The sequence below is a fragment of the Lepidothrix coronata genome, unplaced genomic scaffold, assembly GCF_001604755.1.
Source record: "Lepidothrix coronata isolate B3197 unplaced genomic scaffold, Lepidothrix_coronata-1.0 Scaffold40, whole genome shotgun sequence".
Taxonomy (NCBI): domain Eukaryota; kingdom Metazoa; phylum Chordata; class Aves; order Passeriformes; family Pipridae; genus Lepidothrix; species Lepidothrix coronata.
In genome coordinates, this window is record NW_016690220.1 from 1,732,034 (window position 1) to 1,747,292 (window position 15,259).

General features: G+C 38.8%; 2 long non-coding RNA genes across 2 annotated transcripts; one reads left to right on the top strand and one right to left on the bottom strand.

Annotated features, from left to right (window-relative positions):
• Positions 1 to 5,910: 5,910 nt before the first annotated feature.
• On the bottom strand, positions 5,911 to 9,531 carry LOC108496462. Its single transcript, XR_001874471.1, has 3 exons — positions 8,940 to 9,531; positions 6,359 to 8,585; positions 5,911 to 6,076 (listed from the first exon to the last, which is right to left on the bottom strand). It is a non-coding gene; the product is annotated as an uncharacterized LOC108496462 (long non-coding RNA).
• Positions 9,532 to 11,119: 1,588 nt separating this feature from the next.
• On the top strand, positions 11,120 to 15,157 carry LOC108496467. The gene is made up of 3 exons (XR_001874475.1): positions 11,120 to 11,200; positions 13,622 to 13,736; positions 15,050 to 15,157. It is a non-coding gene; the product is annotated as an uncharacterized LOC108496467 (long non-coding RNA).
• Positions 15,158 to 15,259: the final 102 nt, after the last annotated feature.

Genomic DNA, 15,259 nt, shown 5'->3' on the forward strand with positions numbered 1-15,259 from the left:
TCTGTTCAACTCAAAGATTACATTTTATTTTCAAATTATACCCTTAATTTCTAAAGTAAGTATTTATTTGATAAAGAAGTAATGCTCTGTTCATTTAATTGCCAATTAAAAAAGAGGAGATGAATAAATATTTGCCAAAATGAGCAGAGGAGTATTTTTATTTGAGGAAAAATACATAATTATCTAAACGTCTTGAGATTATAGAGTCAAAAGCTTTGAAGTCTTCTGTGTCAGACACAATTTGTTTCATCCATATCAAATCACATTTAGCACAAGTGAAAAGTACTTAAGATTGAAATGAGACTGAATGTAAACTGAATGTAAAGAATGTTTTTTACAACAGTCCTTCAACCTCTTACAGAAAATTATAAAAAATAATAATCATCATCGTCATCATCATAGAATATGCTGAGTTGGAAGGGACCCATCAGGATCATCAAGTCCAACTCCTGGTCCTATGCAGGACACTCCAAGAATCACACCATGTGCCTGAAAGCACTGTCCGAACGCTTCTTGAACTCTGTCAAGGTTAGTGCTGTGACCACTTCCCTGGAGAGTCTGTTCTAGTTCTCAACCACCCTCTGGGTGAAAAACCTTTTCCTGATATCCAACCTAAACCTCCCCTGACCCAGCATCATGCCATTTCCTTAAGTCCTGTCACTGGTCATAAGAGTGAAGAGATCAGTGTCTGCCCCTCCTCTTCCCCTCACAAGGAAGTTGTAGACTGCGATGAGGTCTCACCTCAGTCTCCTCTTCTCCAGGCTGAACAGACCAAGTCACCTCAACCACTCCTCTCATACAGCTTCCCCTCAAGACCCTTAACCATCTTTGTTGCCCTCCTTTGGATGTTCTCTAATAGCTTAATATCTTTCTTACATTATGGCACCCAAAACTGCACACAATATTCAAGCTGAGGCCTCACCGGTGAAGAGGAGAGTGGGACATTCACCTCCCTCGACCAGCTGGCAATGCTTTGCCTGATGCCCCCCAGGACATGGTTGGCCCTCCTGAATGCCAGGGCACTGCTGATTTATATTCAACTCGCCATCAACCAGGACCCCCAAGTCCCTTTCCATGGCACTGCTTTTCAGCATCTCATTCCCCAGTCTGTACGTACATCCAGGGTTGTCTCATCCCAGGTGCAGAATCCCACACTTGCCTTTGTTGAGCTTCATACAGTTGGTGATTGCCAAATTCTCTAATTTGTCGAGGTCTCTCTCTGTTACAATAATAATCATCACATAGAATCACAGGATAATTCAAGTTAGAGGGGATCTCAAGTCCAATGTCCTGTTTAAAGCTGGGTGAGCCTTGTGGCTCCATTCAATCTGGCCTCAAAATCCTCCCAGGATGGGGAGCACACAATCTCCTCTGGATAACGTTCCAGTATCTTGAGTCTCCTTATGGTGAAAAGGTTTCTCCTCACACATATCGTGAACTTCTCTTGTTTCAACTTCTTCTTGTTGACTACTGCCCTCCCACATTGCGCCACTGAGAAGTGCCAGGCTCCATCTTCTTAATGACCTGTCCCAGGTAGGGGAATGGTGCTATTAAGGCCCCCCAACACAGTGTTGTCCTTCTTGGGCTGAACAAACCCTACTGTCCCAGACTCCCCTGGGCAAGTGCTCCAGAGGATTGCGGTCCTCTGCCAAACTCCCACCAGTTTACCACTGTATTTCTTGTTTGCAAGGGCTCAAAACCAAACACAATATACAAATGTGTTCTAACAGGTGCTGAGTAAATGGGAATAATCACTTCCCTCCACCTACTACTCACGGCACTCCTGTTGCTACAGTCCAGGATGCTGGTGGCCTCCCTTGCTGCCAGGACAGATTGCTGGATCCTGCTCAATTCAATGCCCATGAGCCCTCCAGGTCCCTTCCACAGAGCTGCTCACTCTGTCCCCAGCCTGTGGCCCTCCTGGGGTCCCTCCTTACCCTGTGCAGCGTTTGGCATTTGCCCTTGATGAATTTCTATTAAATTCATTATGACGGATAATTCCAGTAGTGATTCTTAGACAGGAGCTTAATATTTTCCTCCTTTCTGTTTTACTCCACTATTGCAGACTCATTTTACTACAATTTAGTTTAAAGAGGAGGATTAAATAATTCAGAATAAATTTAAAATCTGATTAGATTAAAAAGAGAGACAAAGAAGTCTGTCCTGCTTTTTATGCAGAATTTCTTTTCACTGTCTTCCACTTGACATGCATATTTTTACATTTGCTGCTGTAACTACTTTGGCTTTGACAGACCCAGAAGAATTACAGAAGCTCTATACCAAAAAAAACCCTAACTTTTTGTCTTTTGAGCTAGTCTGATAAACCATGAGTCACAGTACTTTCTATGCGTATACATTTTCAACAATTTCAATATTAAACCATAGCTATGATACTCCTTAAATTATTTATTTTAAGCCAATTTTATATTAATAGCAATAGGTATTCTGCAGGAAAAGTGAATACTAGTTGAAAATAAATATGTTGAAAAGTTTGACAAGTTAATTAATAGTAGTTTCTTTAAGTTTCAATTAATTGCATGTATCAATGAATCTTAAACAATTTTTTGTTTTGTTGTAAAAATATTTTAACTTAACCTTCTAAAGCAGTTTAACCCAGTGAGATCATTTAAGGCAGAGGATAACCTGCCATGAGAGGTCATATCACTGAAGTGCTGTATTTACAGGATGAGGAGACAAGAAATCAAGAACTGTGTGGAGGCCCATGCAAGTTCTCTTCCAGCAGTGCAGAGTGAATGCTTGGTCATTAAAAAATAATTTTTCCATGATATTCTGATGTGTAATCTGTTATGCCCAAATACGACACCATGTTTCATTAGCCAAAGAAAATACATCCCACACTGGAATCGAATACAATAATCGAACAGCTTTAGATGTTCAGTAAATTGACAACTATGCACCACAATCCGGGTGCGTCAAACCCCAAACTCCATAAAACTGCAATATTTATCTCCAAAACCATAACTGTCTAAACATTTACATCAAGTTTCTTCCATAAAACACACATTGAAAGTTTAGAAATGTAGACTGAATCATTTCCTGTGACTCAGTGATTTGCTATTGCATCTGTGCAGAGCACCAGGAGAGCTGTTTTTAGCTTGACAATTTTACAATTCAGTGGAATGTTAATGGCCTCTTAAATTTTATATAGAACGGCTTCTTATCACATCCTTAATCTTGTATCAGATATTATCTAGGGTAAAGTAAATCAAGGCCAGATTATAACCATGGAGAGAAGAAGCAAGAAAATTCTCGCGTGCAGCTGATGTTAGATGAAAGATTAGCAAGACTGTTGCCAGCTATTTCCTGTGATTGATCAGATACTCAGAGAATCTTACTCTGTTCCCCCATTGTATGTTACCCAGAAAAATGACGAGAAGGGGAGGTGTGCTGCTGGAATTAAAAGTTGTAAACCTGCTCCTCGTAGAAGCCAAAAGTACTTTATCATGGCCTGGAGTCACACTTAAAACAGTTCATAGATGTACAGTCTGTGGCAACCATCTCTTCAAATGGACTACATCACACCAAAATCTAACCAAAGTTGGTTTGAATAGGGCAAATCCCACATCTTTCCTTAAATCCCTTGGGATATTTTCTGTGGCTTTACAGTGTGAATCCTCTGCTTTCTTAACAGGTCTCACATCGCCCACTAACATAGGCAATAATCACAGAAATTAAAAAAATCAGTGCATGTCTGTATAAAACTCTTATGAAAAGACTGAAACGGAATACCCACACTGTGCTGGCACATGGACAGAGTAAACAAGCTGGAAAGAGAGAAAGAAAGAAAGAGCAAGAGATCCTTTTCCTCACCCTCCCTTTCCAACCCTTCTACTTACTTGAAGTATAAGTTTAAAGGAAGTTTTAAAAGTAGGTTAAAAAATATCAGCAACTTGATTTCATTTACACTTCTTCATTAACACCTTTATAAAGATACTCAGGTTTTAGAATGCACTGTTGGTTTGTATTAGAAGAAGCTCTTGCTGTGCGATTGCTTGAAGCAGATAGGATTGTGCGAACTGCATGGCTTTTGTTGAGCCTGCATTTTAGAGCAAATATCTTTGAAGCACAGTCTACTGAGAAGAACAGCTTTTCACAGGAAACAGAAGAAACTACTGTGTGCTCGAGACAAATGGGATTTTCCCCAGGCAAGAAAGATGTAATAAACATCTCAATACAAAATTAGTTAAGAAATATATGAAAGGTTGTGGGTTGATCTTTGCTTTTACAAAGACGAAGGATGAAAACAGCTATGTTAAAGGACCTACAAATTCTTCCAGAGCAGATTTCAGATATAAATAAAAAATTTAAATGAATGCTCTAATATATGCTTGCAAACCAGCCAATATGACAAGAATGTGTAAGGAACGGCAGAAATGTAGATCCCATTCACTTTCTGTCACACCACACTGACAGATTAAAGCAGTACAACTGCTGTAACACATTGCATTCCCATTCCCCCCTTTTTCTCATGCTCCTCATTTTCCATGTCCACCTTACACCTGCATTTCCCCTTCCTCTCCTGTTATCATTCTGCATCACTGCATCTTTGTTCCCCTGCTCCTGATATGAGTCTTTGACTCTGCAAGTCACACCTTCACTGACCCCAAGTCACAGTGTTCTAGCCCCTTCCCTGACAGTAGCTCTGTCTGCCCCTTGCCCCTTCTTGCTGCCAGTTGTTTCAATGTAGACTGCTAACTACAACTAACAACAATTTAAAGATAAAAACCCCAGAGTCTAGTCCCATCCAGAGAGCAAACATGATTTTGAGTCGGCACGTAGGAGGAAAAGTAACCCTGAAATACCTGCATCAAAGTTGGATGCAAAACACACCTAGGGCCACTGGTGAAAGTACACAGCCAAAGGTCTGAGCTGGCTGCAAAGATATGTTATTCTGAACATTTTTTTTTCAATCTTTCCTTTTCTACTTAGTGCCATGGTAAAGGGATACCCTGACAGATATTCTAAAGTCTAAATATAAGATCCCTGCATCAATAATGCTTATATCACTTAAAAGGGTAATGCTAAAAAGGGGTCTAGTTGTTGTTTTATTTTATTATAATTTGACAAATACAATTTTTAAAAGATTAGAAGTCTAATACCCCAAAATGCAAAACCTAGGTTTTCCCAAGTTTCTATTATAGAGAGAAGGATCTTCAGTGGTGAAGAATCATCTACAGTCACCAGTGAAAGGGATGGGTTTTTGTTCTGGTCAACAGAGCGTTGAAGTTGTCAGTCATTCAAGTCAGTTTGTTCACTGAAAACAAGAAATGACAAGAAAATATGATTTTTGACTTTTCCTAGTGGGCTGTAAACCACATAAAACCCTCTCTGTCCTTAATTATTTTGTCTAAATTTAGGAGAAGCTCCTATATTTAACTGTTTGTGTATAGTCCTCATGAGTCTGAGGCTAAAACTGTTGTTTGATATTTGACCTGCCTTTCCCTATTAGTCATTGCTTCTAAAGAAAACTGTATTTATGGCCCATCTCTTCTTGCTTTAATATGAATGTCCACAGGAACAAAGCATGCAGAAAAGCAGTGAAGCTTACTCCACATTTTAAATCTGAGTTTCATATGGCTGATACTCAGTATTTTTTTGCTGTTTGACTTTACTTATCTATTTTTCCTTTAGCTGAAGATTTTATTATATATTAAATGATTCATGTGAACAAAAAAAATTACAGAAGACATGGAACATACTTCATGAAACAAGAGAAGACCAACATCTAGGTCATGGAATTCAGCAAAGTTCAGAAAAAATCAGGCATGTGAAGAGCTAAAAATGCAGTTTAACTATCAGTTCCTTATGCAAGCAAAAAAAAAAATGGCATTTACAAAAATTAGTAAGAAAAACTTCAATTTTAATTGGAAAAATTATTTTAAATGGCATAAAGACATGGCATAATTTTGATGGGCAGGTAAACCCAATAAATGATTCCCTGCAGCTGAAAATATGAAGTCTGTCTTCCCTTTTCTTCTGCTTCTCTCTGTGAACCAGCTCCTATCTTCCTCCTCCCCTTCTCAAAGCCACCAGAGTCCACTGTCACATTTTAGGGCTGAAATTTCAGAAAACTACTCACAACATAAATGGTACAAAAGGTCTGCCATTTAAGTGAACTAATTCAGTTCCTGGAGAAATATAAGTGCCAGAGAAAAAATTAAGTATATGATGGGAAAAGAAAGGGAGAGAAGGGTCTGCTCATTCTGTCTCACGAGGCTGTTCCATAAAAAGATACCACTTGAGAGAATGTGTCTTTTTCCTACACATTCCACACCTGGTGCAGACCCATAATTGATCACAGTGATGCAATAGCTGTCCGGAATTCCAACAAAAGTACCTTATTTACTCAGGAATCAGGCATCCTCCTATGGCTTCAGACCACTCCATTCTGCTTTTCTAGGTGTTTCAGCTTTTAGTCCATAATTCAGTGGGGATGCTTTTAATAACAAGAATGGAAAACCTTCTGTCTAGGGTTCAGAAGCTCTTTTTCTGGTTTTAGAGTAACAAGAACCACCGGCACTTAGACAGTCACAAAACATCACCCTCCAAAGAAGCTTCTGCCCAGTATTCATCCTGGCTTCACAGTAGAGCAGATGCACAAAATTCTTCAGCTACCTCTCGGCTTAGAAAGGGTTCTACACTCAGCTCCATGTTTGCAAAAGAGATCTGGAAAAAATGTTCTTTGTCTGAACATTATTGTTCCTTGGGGGTGGCAGAGCATGCTCCTTCTGCAAGACAGAATAGACTCCAAGGCCCCCCATGGCACACAGCAGCTTCCAGGGAATCTGTGATAGGCCAATACCCCCCATAAGCCTCTAAACCATCCGCAATCCCCGACAGCCACCATGTCAAATGACAATAGTGCAGAATCCCCAAAAGAGTTTCAGTCTTCTGAAATGAATTGAGAACTTTATTACAATAAGGAGACTAGAATTCCCCTTAAGAAGGCACTCCCAACGTATGGCGCACCAGGCCAGGGTAAATGCTCTAAGGCTGGCCTGCAAAAGTCTATGAAAACACTGTTTTCAACAGTGTCTCTTTTAAAGGTTTGACGAAACAGCCCAGTGGTGGTAACAGAGAAAGAATGAGGCTAACAAGCATCCATCAGTCAGAAACTTTGGCAACTACCACCCTAAACCGCTTTTCCCCCCTATCCTCTTACTCCTGGCAGAGTTTTTAGGCCCCCTTCTGCCAGTCATCCCTTGACAGAATTAAGGCTACAGCGTGTGTGCTGCTCACCAGGGTTCTCCTACTCCACCTAGGCTCTGGCTCTTCTGAGGCAGCTTCCAGAGCCACTCAGCTTGATGACAAGCCTGCTAACACGGACATCCCTGGCTAGAGAAACTGCCTTTTCAGTTCTTTTGGATATCGAACGTCACAGAGGTGGACCTCCTTCTAGAGCCCTTTTGCTGGGGTTCCAGCATGACTAACCTTAACCTTGGCAACACACCGCAGCTTAGTAAAGTTTACATACTTAGACGAAGGCAGTCACATAGTCTGTCTAGCAATAGTGATGTCAAAAGGTATTGCTCAACATTTTCCCTACTTAGTTTTATTGCCTCTAGATTTCCTGATTTCATCTTGTGTAAGATTTCTGTGGTTAAAAAAGAGAATGATGGATTTTTGACACCTACAAGTCTCCTGTTATTTACAAGAGAGCACTTGAAATGAAAGTGGTGGTGTTCCCCGCTGCTGACTATGCAGCATGCCTGACTATGTGACTGTCCTTTAACCAAGAGGAGGTCACACCAAACAATGTTGCTACAGATGTCTGTCCTGCTCTCTCTTACCAGTCTGCTCCCTCGTGGAAGGAGTGACCAAGATGTTCTATGCTTGAAACTACACTGTGGTTTCTGTAATGCCTGGATCATTACCTAAGAAACTGCTCTTAATCATGGTTAAGTACCTTCCAAGTACCAAAAGAGAAAAGATGCCTTTCCAAGATACATTCATTGTGGTTTTAAGATAGAAGTGTGTTTCTACAAATTTAGATCAGCTGGTAGTTGCGACACAGGTAGGTCATAGAAATGTAGTGCATTCATACATTGATTAAACCTGAGAGTACATCTCACAGCTGGTATGATTCTAGCCTCTGCTCTTAACCTAGCCTTCACTTATGGAAGAGCCCAAAAGCTACTCCCATAAAGGTCATATTTCTTCCTGCCACATGCTGCAGTATTTTTTACCTATTTCTTGTACTGAAATCAATATGGGGACTCTTTACACAGCTGATTCATTCGTTAAATGAAAAAATGTGATTATGGAATTACATATACTGTGTGAGTTGTCTGACAGGATATATGTAGGATCTTTCATGTTCATTTTGGATATTTTTTGAGATGGAGATACTACAGGTTATATTTTTTGTGCAACAGCATCAAATTTGGATGCAAGTTTGATGCCTATCTCATGGTTTTACAAATTCTATAATACATGTCATTAACATGTCTAAAAAAAATAACTTCCAAAAATTCTTTCCCGGATGCGCAGATGGAGAACATACCACCTTCTAATGTCTTCTTGGTCATCTTAAATCTGACCTTGATCGTATTTCCAAGTATCTCCTGTTTAGAACCAAAACAAAGCAAAGGTGCTCCTGAAGTTAGTATTAGAATTTGTTTTGCTACTTCTCTGAGAATTATCATCCTACCTCAGATTAGACTTTCTGTCTACTACACTTCCTCACTCATTAGAAATTTTGTTCTAGTACTCATAAAATATGATAAGGGACACATTAGAAACCTGGTAATATGAGAAAACAAGGGACAGATCATGTGTTGAGAAGCTAAACCACTGAATGTGGTTTGAAACATCAAAAAGTATTAGCTTTTCTTAACAGATTCAGTTTCCTATCCTTTTCCTGTCTTTGGCACTACTATATTCATTACTATTACCTTTCTGCTTTTTCCTGTACTCACCAGGATGACTGACATTACTTTGCGGACATGGGCAGGAAAACTGTCTGCAAGAAGCAAGAACAATGTGAAGTACTTGCCCTATGTCCTGTGAATTGGCAATACTTTGACAGAGTGTCATTGTTGAAAACTACTCCATCAGAGGTCCTGAACACCTTTATAACAGCCTCTTTCCCTAGCACAACATAAGAGTCCCATAAATACTGTTTTAGCAATATTAGTCACATCAGTTGTAAATGGTGTTGTAAAACCTGTGCACAAACGTGTACATAGTTTGTTTTCTCCAGATGATATGAGCACTGTAACCAAAAGTGCAGGACAATCTCTAGCTGTAAGCAAGCACAGTACTGTTAATATCAGAGAAACTCTGCCATGTATGTTTGGGTTCTTTGTTTTTTGTTTGGTTAGTTTTTTACTTATCAGATCCATTATCACAAATAAAAACCTGCTAGTATCTTCTCATTGCCTCAAAATCCCCTTCAACTTGCACAGAGCATGATAGTATAAACTCTATCCACATCTAGCCATACTAATCTCATCATCATAGGATTTGCATTTTTTCCTTACCAGATAAATACTTACAGTTTCTTCTTCATTTTATTTTTTGCTACTTTTATAACCTTTCATATATGTTTTTGCAATGCATTTTGAAAAGAAAAAATATATATGTATTAAATCCAACAGTATACAGAAATAGAGAAAAAGTCTGTAAACTACAGTCATTCTGAAGTACACTATCCTAGTCATAGTGCCAAGGCCACTCCATTTCCTGATGCTAAACAAGTAAACCTGCAAGAGCCTTTAAGTAGGTATGAAACTTTCCTTTTCAGAATATTCATGTTCCCCATAGGCTTCTGCCACAGACTTTGCAAGAACTCTGTTACAGATTAAAACAAATTCAAGTTGTAAAATACTTTTCACTTCCTTTTCTGAGTCTCTCTTTGCAAATTGCAGGCCAGAAACAAAACCAATACACAGTCAAACAAGGATTAAGACATCTTTTAAATATTTGTACTAAACAGGCAAAAATAAATATTTTTCCTACTTATTCTAATGCATTTATTATGATCAGTCTACACTATTTAAAAAAAATAGATATTCTGACTTGACATTTTAAATTATTTACCTGTCAAGAGCAACATTACTGAGAAACCACATAAATACTCACCTATATAATTTTTTGTTTGTTTTTTTCTATCCTCATAAAGATTTCAGCAAAGGGTGTGATGTTTTAACAAAACTATTAGGAGAATATAGACTTTTCAGCACAGAGATACCAGTCTGGATTCATTACACTGGCACAGCTTATAGCTAAAATACAGCATTGTACTAGTAATAACTGTGTTTGGAGAAGGGGAAGTTTTTCCCATACTGATGTCAATTGAAGCAGTAGCACTTTGAGTAAGAATGAGCTCTTCTACATGCATGGATCCTCTTTTGGATCTATTTGTGTAGGATGAGGTTGCTACCACTCCTGGTTGGTCCTCATAGCCTATTAGTTGCAGGTTACTGCTTGCAGAGCTCTGCTAACCAAAGAGACCCTATGAGCCCTTCCTCATTCACGTTAGTCCAGTCTGCAAGGTTATCAGCTGTTTTAATCAAACCTTCTAGATGGGCCTGTAGTGGATAAAGTAAGCACACTTATTTTCACTACAAGATTTGCCAGGGCGATACACTTCAGCAGCAGGACTGGCAATGAAGAAATGATATTTTAATATCCCCAACCAGCCCAGCAATTTGCAAAGCCAGCAGCTGCCAACACAGCACAAAGCAACTGTGACTCAGAAGCAAGCAATGACTGGCAGGATTCAGTATTTACCCTGCCCAGCCTGCAAGGCATCCCCTTCAGGGTGAACCATTAAGGTCTGAAGATAGTGACTGATAACCTCATACCCACATACTTCCTCAGGAATAGGTGGATCTCCAACTATACATATACAGATACATATAAATCACTACTTGCATCACTGATGGTTTCTGACTCCAACAGAGGCATGCTGTTACTCCATCTTCTTAGGAGGACTGAAATACACCCTCATGCTCTGTGGTAAAGGCCTGAAAAATAAGAGGGTGCAAATGAAAGCTTGACTATTCCATTAGTCTGCGTTCCCATTATGGCACCCCAGTAGGAAAGTGATGTCATAGGCAAACAGGTAAGAAATCATTCAGTTACATCAGTGATGAACCTAAAGGCAAAACTACCATCATCTTTAGTTTTCAAGGTACCCGTAAACTACTTAGTCAAACTTCTTCTCCAGTCAAATGTACGTCCCTGTTGTTTCGTTTGAAACATTAGTAGCTTGTCATTTAAATTCTCTGCTTGTGTTTAGAGAAATACAAAATCACTAACACTAAAGTGTTAGCTTCAGAGGTAGAGAAGTTCATTAAGGGAAACATAAAAATTAAGTTGCTCTTAAAAGAGAGCATGCAGCTTTGCCATTGTGTTTTTTAAACTAATGATTCTCCCCCTAGGCACATAATATCATGGCACTCATTACTATTGATGGCCAATCTTAGGTAGAGCTCTTGAGAGTATTTTAGAGTATAATGAGGCACTATACTGCAAGGCCCAATACTTTGAGTTAAAAGAGATACATTTTACCAAATCCTGCAATAACAAAGCAAGTGGCTGAAGCAAGGTAAATTTCGACTGGACATAAGGAAGAATTTCTTTTACGATGCGGGTGGTGAGGGACTGGAACAGGTTGCTCACAGAAGTCATGGATGCCCCCATCCTTGAGCGTGTCCAAGGCCAAGTGGAACGGGGCTTTAAGCAACCTGATCCAGTGGAAGATGTCCCTGCCTGTGGCAGAAGGGGGTTGGAGTAGATAGTCTTTAGAGGTCCCTTCCAGCTCAAACCATTCTATGGTTCTGTGATCCCACAATTCTATGAAAAGTAGAACATTTTTGTTGATATATTCTGGTGACTTTGTCCAGAACATGAATACCTTTTTGCAAAGCTCTGCTCAAGAAAAAGTCAATTTTTTTTTTAAGTGGTAATCCTTACAGTGAATGCACTATTGTAACCAAAATTTATAGTACTGACATAGACCTTGAGTCACTAATGCAGGTCATGCTTTGAATATTTGCCTTGAACAAACAGTCAATGGGACTCAATGAACACCAGGTCACTCCTTAGCTCAAAACATCAGATGGAAAATTGCAATTAGGTTGCAGAGAAGATTGAATCTGTTGCTTGAGACCAAGGCCCCAAACCCTCATCTTCCTCCAAAATTTAGATGTACTCACCGAAAAAAGAAAAAATCATCATTGCACAGCTTAGGTCTGCAGTGTCATGAGAATGCACATAATGCACAATGCACAGAATTAATAAGATTGTCATGTTAAAAAATCTTCAGTTAATAAGCAAGTGGAATTACAATTGTAAATAGAGTCTGTTAAGCTCTAACAAGTGTATACATTTTAGGGTCAACAATTTTCCAATGTTATTGGAATAACAAATATATAAAAATAGATTTGGGGTTCATGGTACAATTCTGTAGTTATAAAATTAAATTAGCGTTGCATTAAAATATCCTTTTTTTCCACAACATCGTAAATGAAGTTACCTCTTCAGTCAGGCATGTGAGAATGACTTTCTGATGTTTTCTCCAAATTCTTGCCTTCTCCTTCTGGTGTTTCATCCTCTGTGTTATACCAAAATTGTGACAAAATATGTTAAAGTGCCACCATTAGTTATTAAAACATGAGACACTAACTGAAGAAGGTTGCTACTCTTCAGAGCATTGTTTTTCAGAAATCAGTCAGCAGGCATCTCAGAGACTGCCTTAATCAGAACTAAAGGGATTCTTCAAACTCTTTAAACTTTTCCCACACAGTCAAGGGTGAAATTAGAGTAATTTTGACATTAGACTAATGTATGCATATCTTCAGGAAAAAAAAAATAAAAGGACTTGCAATTATTAGGCTACAACACAATACTGCTTTTCTCCTTTTAATAGGTTATTTGGTGAATTGAAACAATGACTGCTAGTGGTTCAATATATTTCATACATGATCACACAGAAGTCTACAGTATACTGTCATATTACAGTAGAAACACATATACTTAAATTTCTGTTGGAGATATTTGGTTTCAAACAAATGTCTTTGATTACTGGCATAAAGAGTTATTTTTTCACTATTTCATTTTTTTTCCAAAAAAGCTTTACTTAATTCTACTTCAATATGGTCCTTAAAACTTCACAAAAAGTAGTTCTGTGGAAAAAGAAATTAGCTTCTTACTAGCTCTATTTTATTACATTTCAAATCCAGAACCCTAACCTTTTATCCCACCATATGAATATCACAGCAAACAATAAACATATTACTGGACTATAATGATTACTGTTCAGAAGCTGAGCAACAGTAACTGACCCCACATGTGTTTTTAACAAAATCAGATCCACTATTTTGAACACTGGTGAGGATATACATTAGGCTCTTCCCACAGCCACAACAAAGCAGTCATGTTTTTCCAAAATAAAAATTTGCTGTAAGACAGCAATCTAGATTTGATATTTCTTCCCGAACTATCAGCAAAACCATGTACTAACCTTCACTTCATGTATTTACTGGAAACTACCAAAGACTAAGTGTGCTCAGCATCACTAAAGGCCTATAGAAAAATGATGGGGTTGCATCAATGCCTAAAACATTCTGCAAATTTTTTACTGTGGAGACAGAATAAAAACGCATGATGAATCTCATCGGATCCTCACATCTCAGGCTGCATTGGGAAGTCTCATCCTTGTCATACCTATGCAGAAATCACCTGATTCGTTGCTCTCTAGAGTCCCAGTAAGTATGTAAACAAAGGATGCCAAGCTTAGAGAATCACTATTTGATTGTAGGGGGAAGAGTAAGTCTTGCCATGAACAGGTGTTTATTACAGCTAAGTGGTAAGTTGATCTTACAGCAATGGACTACGTTTTAGTAATCAAAAACTATTTTCAAAATTCTATTATCCGGGAAGAAGACTAATTAGAGTATTACCAGCACTTCCAGGATTGCACTGAATAAAAACATCACTGAGAGATACAGACTCAACAACAGCATGGATCCATACAATCCTGGATTACTGTGTGCTCATCTCTGCCTGCGGCAAAGTCCATGGAGGAGAGAACTTCTCCCACATTTTTATTTTAATTTCTTTGTAAACCGGCCATCTTTTAAATGAACTTACCGATTCGGTGATAGTGATTAAGGCTGTACAAAATCAAGATAGGAAGAAACCTAGTGGGGGAGCTCCACCTAGCTGGCAAAATTTCTCTATTTGGCCCAGTTTAGTTTCACACATGGTGAGACCACTTCTCTAGGCAAGTTGTTTCCATACAAAAGCTCCCTGCAGAAATCATAAAGCCAAATGGGTATCCTCCAAATGCAGAGGCAGGACATCACACTATTAATGCATGAGAGTCCTGAAGCAGAAGGTTCCTTTTCCAGAGAGCCTGTCTAGGAGAGTATCAGGGGAAACCAATTCTGCTGAATGCATTCCTCCCCCACCTTCCTGCCCTCTTGATTCCCACTCAGAAGGGAGAAAAAACATAAAGGAGCAAGCAGACCAAAAAGAAAGAAAGTCTTAGAAACATGGATGCTAAGTGCAGCTTTGATCCTTTGCCCTTGTAGAAAGCTCATGGTAACTTCATGGTCCTTTGTGCTTCAGATTTAAAAAAAAAAAAAAAAAAGGAGTGGCAGAGTTGCATGTGAAGGACCAGCAAAGACAATGTTTACTAAAGAAATCCATTTTACAGATAAGTTCAAAATGCCATGAGGTTAATAAGCATTCTCCTTCTTTGACAGGCTGACTATCAAAATGAGCTCTAGGGAAAGGGACCTGTGTCTTTTCTCACGAACTCTCTACCTTAGGGATTTTAGTTTAAGTTGTAGAGTTTTTACACTATATTAATTACAATGTAAGACAGCTATTGCCAGAAGTCATTGCCATTGGGGACAAAGCTCTTTTTAAGGCCAGTGGAATTTGAATACTAGGACAGAAACCTGGAGTCAGCTGAATCCTGTATTATAACAGGTCAGGGCAAAACCAAAGATGTAAAGATACTTTTCTCCAAATCAAAAAACTATCGTATCTGTCACATAACTTACCACTTCAGTCTGTTTCAGCCTCTGGAAATGACAGAACATTAAAGAATTTTTAACAGCTTCAAGAGGAATCCTAGGAGCCAAAGACCAGTACATTTGATTTGCTGACCAAACCAGTAAAAGCCTCTAGTATAAGATAACTGACTAAATTGTCAAAGAAGGGAAAGGGAAAGGGAAAGGGAAAGGGAAAGGGAAAGGGAAAGGGAAAGGGAAAGGGAAAG